Source organism: Oncorhynchus keta, chromosome 29 (genome assembly GCF_023373465.1).
Source record: "Oncorhynchus keta strain PuntledgeMale-10-30-2019 chromosome 29, Oket_V2, whole genome shotgun sequence".
NCBI lineage: Eukaryota > Metazoa > Chordata > Actinopteri > Salmoniformes > Salmonidae > Oncorhynchus > Oncorhynchus keta.
In genome coordinates, this window is record NC_068449.1 from 43407281 (window position 1) to 43411817 (window position 4537).

Genomic DNA, 4537 nt, shown 5'->3' on the forward strand with positions numbered 1-4537 from the left:
CTTTATGGGCTGACAGGCTTTTACATTATTTTTTAAATATAATTTAAGTACTTTTACTTCTAGTATGACTAATTGTACAGCAAAGCCTTCACAACATTTAATTGATACTTATATATTAAATGGACTGAAATTCAAAAGGAATACATTATATGTAAATTTACTAAGCACAGTCCTTCACTGTGCTTAGAGTGCATGTTAGTCCAATGCAACATCATGTTTCTATACTCTCAACAAATGCATAGGATGGTGTTTCACAGCTGCTATACATTGACATTTACCTGAATTCCATTGCACAGTACGTACGTCAAGATTTACTGTTAATACTACTAGTCTATCATCTATGCTGGTCATTGTGATTCTTTACTAACAAAACATAGCAGAAAAAAACATCTCGACCACATTATCAGATTGTTGAGATATGAAATAAATAGGTGAAATTACATAGTAATATCTTTGAATAAAGGTCTATTGGTTTACATTTCCTCTAATCAAAAATGAATATATTCTTATATCATCTAGCTTTTCAAATGTGTGGTTCTGGTTTACTATCGCAGATAGTAGACACATTAACGAGTTTCCAGGGCATAGATTCATGGGGTCAAATACCATAGTGATATAATTCAATTACAGGTCTTTGTCATATGGTATGTCATGTCCAGTTGAGTGGTGGAAAATCCACTGCCGGGGTTTGTTCTCTCCGAACTAACTGTTGTGGAACAGATGTGGGAAGTGTCTGGTGCAGAAAGTTCCTCCTACAGGTAACTCATAACAGTTCCTTTCTTTCCAACCCGATGTGCCCTCCAGTGGGTAGAACCTGATCACGGTCTTCAGTAAATCCAAGTTCTCCTGTAAGTAAAGGGAAGATATTGACAACGTGTTCCTTGTTCTTCTCGGCAATGTCAGTGACACCGATGGCGGACACGGACTGTAATCACGCAAGGAGCACAAGTTCCACCCGTGAGCATTTGGCAGTCCAGGTTTCACCACCAACATCATTCTCTCGTCGGGTTTCCCTATAGAACAGCGGCTGCTTTGGAGCACGGCTTTTTTTATCCTCAGAAAACGTACTCTCAGGTAAATTACTTTCTAAATCAATGAACGGCATGATGATTTTGTAAAGAGGCCGTTCTTTCAGATGAGAAGGCAAAGGGAGGTCAATTTGCCGGGCTGACAGGCTTTTCAAGTACACGACACACTGTCCTGACGTTAAACACAGATGCGCGCGAATTTCGGCTGTATAATATGGAACGCCGTTTGGGTCTTTAGTGTCAAAAAGATACACGTGAAATAACACTATTTGAGGCGTCAAATAACACTATTTGACACGTCACGTAAGCTTCTTTACCAATATGCACCTGCATATGACCCCACGTCACATAATAATTTAACACTTTGTACGTAGTTATTACACATTGATTACACTCTCACTCTATTTCACACGTCACAACGATTCACCGATACGTATCGCTATGAGTCATAGATTTTGTCACCGATGATAACATTTGCATAAAGGCCGTTTGGACTCCGCCCAAGTCTCAGGTACTGATGAAAGACATTCACTCAACTTCTGTTCTCCCGAGGTAAAAAAAAATTCAATGGCTGCCCAATTTCTGGAAGATCGTACATCTACCATCTCTGATTTGCACCAGACTGCTGCTCACGGACAGAAGAGATGGACTTCAACCATCAATAGCCCGGTAACGTTAACTTAATGTTAGCTATCTATCTAATGTAGGTGTTGAGAGTGTGTGGTGTACAAGCTGAAAAAAGTTTTTTAGCAGTGTATTTTGTCATTAATTATCTATTGTATTTTTTTTATTTCAGTATCCTATCAAGCGTCTTTGGAGGGAAGGTGGTATCACATCACCAAGGAGCAGCTTGAGGTGCTCAGTTTGTCATATGACCGTCAGACAAATGGCAGATGCTCTCAATGTGTCGCACTCTGTGGTCAAGAATAAAGCAATTGTAACACAAGAGGGAGATCTCTACATCCTCTCTAGATTTGACCACATTACTGATTGATGTATCTTTTTTTGTGTTGAGTCATTTTCAGCTTTTCAGGTCCTACTCACTGTTGTCAGACGCTCAGCTGGATGAGAGGATCAAAGGGCTGATATCAATAAAAACAGAATGGCGTCCCTATAAGAGACCCCAAAAAAGTTTTTGTAAAACAAACATATCTTGTTTTTTAGGTGGAGGATTGTTATCCATGGTGCTGTGGATGGTTACATCAGACTTGTTGGGTTTCTGAAGGCCTCTGACAACAACAGGAGTGCCACAGTCGTGGATGTCATTCGAAGCAGCCATCACCAGCTACGGAGTACCATCCCGGGTGAGATGTGACCCGGGTGGTGAAAACAACCGTATCTGTGCCTTCATGGAGCAATTCAGGGGTGGTGAGAGGGGAAGTGCCCTCAGAGGAAGGAGCACACAACCAGAGGATAGAGTGGCTGTGGGGGGGACGTCTGGCATGGAGTCTCCAACGTTTACCATGACCTGTTCACCTTCTTGGAGACGGAGCAGATCATCGACATCAACAATGGGGTGGACCTGTGGGCACTGCACTTTGTGTTCCTGCCACGGATGAACAGAGATATTGCTGTGTTTGCCAGTCAGGGGACCCACCATGGGCTGAGGACTGAACAACGGCAGTCACCTCTGCAGTTGTTCGTCTCGGGCTCCCTGGCAATGCAGAGGGCCAATCTCACAGCTGTAAGGGATTTGTTCGCCCCAAATTCAACCACCATCAGCTCTCAAGCCACCACCTCAGCTCCTCCTCCAACAACCATCACCTCAGCTCCTCCTCCAACAACCATCACCTCAGCTCCTCCTCCAACAACCACCACCTCAGCTCCTCCTCCAACAACCACCACCTCAGCTCCTCCTCCAACAACCACCACCTCAGCTCCTCCTCCAACAACCACCACCTCAGCTCCTCCTCCAACCACCACCTCAGCTCCTCCTCCAACAACCATCACCTCAGCTCCTCCTCCAACAACCATCACCTCAGCTCCTCCTCCAACAACCATCACCTCAGCTCCTCCTCCAACAACCACCACCTCAGCGCAATACAGTAGAAAAAAGTCTATATAGTGTGTGCAAATGAGGTAGGATAAGAGAGGTAAGGCAATAAATAGGCCATTGTGACAAAGTAATTACAATATAGCAATTAAACACTGGAATGGTAGGATGTACAGAAGATGAATGTGCAAGTAGAGATACTAGGGTGTAAAGGAGCAAGATAAATAAATACAGTATGGGGATGAGGTAGATTGGATGTGCCATTTACAGATGAGCTATGTACAGGTGCCATGATCTGTGAGCTGCTCTGACAGCTAGTGAGGGAGGTAAGAGTCTCCAGCTTCAGAGATTTTTGCAGTTAGTTCCAGTCATTGGCAGCAGAGAACTGGAAGGAGAGGTGGCCAAAGGAGGAATTGGCTTTGGGGGTGACCAGTGAGATATGCGTGCTACGGGTGAGTGCTGCTATGGTGACCAGTGAGCTGAGATAAGGCAGGGCTTTACCTAACAGAGACTTGTAGATGACCTGGAGCCAGTGGTTTTGGCGACGAGTATGAAGCGATGGCCAGCCAACGAGAGTGTACAGGTCGCAGTGGTGGTTAATATATGGGGCTTTGGTGACAAAACAGATGGCACTGTGATAAAATGCATCCAATTTGTTGAGTAGAGTGGAGGATATTTTATAGATGACATCGAAGTCAAGAATCGGTAGGATGGTCAGTTTTGCCAGAGTATGTTTGGCTGCATGAGTGAAGGATGCTTTGCTGCGAAATAGGAAGCCAATACTAGATTTAATTTTGGATTGTGGAGATGCTTAATGTGAGTCTGGAAGGAGAGTTTACAGTCTAGCCAGACACCTAGGTATTTGTAGTTGTCCTCATATTCTAAACCAGAACCGTCCAGAGTAGTGATGCTGGATGGGCGGGCAGTGATCGGTTGAAGAGCATGCACTTAGTTTTACTTACACCTATCCTAATGTACCTATCCTGTTCAGCTGCCGGATGGTAGGGTCAGCGATCAGGCATTTTACTGGTTGAAGTGTAATGCATATTAAGCAGGACATTCATACAAGCCTTAAAATCCCATTTACAATCCAAAAGTCATGTGAAATGCACTCATAAGTATCATGTAAATGTAGGCTTTTCTTTGTTGCTGCAGCTCTATGAGAACTCCCATGTTATGCCACCAACTTGCAACTCCTCACTCTAGTGCGGCAATGTTTGCAAACACAGAAAGAGGTCTTATCTTATTTCCAGCTTCTCTGATGGAACAGTATTTCTATTTATGGGAATCCTGCAACACAATCTTGACGTGTGACAGGCAAGGTTATTGAATGATAAATGAATGATTCTAACACTATAATATATGAAATTCATCATACCCTTCTATTTAAAGCTATTTACAGTAGAGTGAGTGCACACATTTTCATGTGGCCTTTACGGGAATCGAACCCACGACCCTTGTTTGGTTGCCAGTCTAACAAATGAGATGAAGAATGAAACAAACCAGCACAAACCGG

At 43.5% G+C, this 4537-nt stretch overlaps 1 long non-coding RNA gene across 2 annotated transcripts; it reads left to right on the top strand.

Annotated features, from left to right (window-relative positions):
• The first annotated feature begins 602 nt into the window (after positions 1–602).
• Positions 603–3043, top strand: LOC118362092 (uncharacterized). 2 transcript variants are annotated; one of them, XR_004821149.2, is made up of 4 exons: positions 603–758; positions 904–1074; positions 1581–1697; positions 1825–3043. It is a non-coding gene; the product is annotated as an uncharacterized LOC118362092 (long non-coding RNA). The 2 variants fall into 2 exon arrangements; XR_004821148.2 differs by having other exon boundaries at positions 603–1074.
• Positions 3044–4537: the final 1494 nt, after the last annotated feature.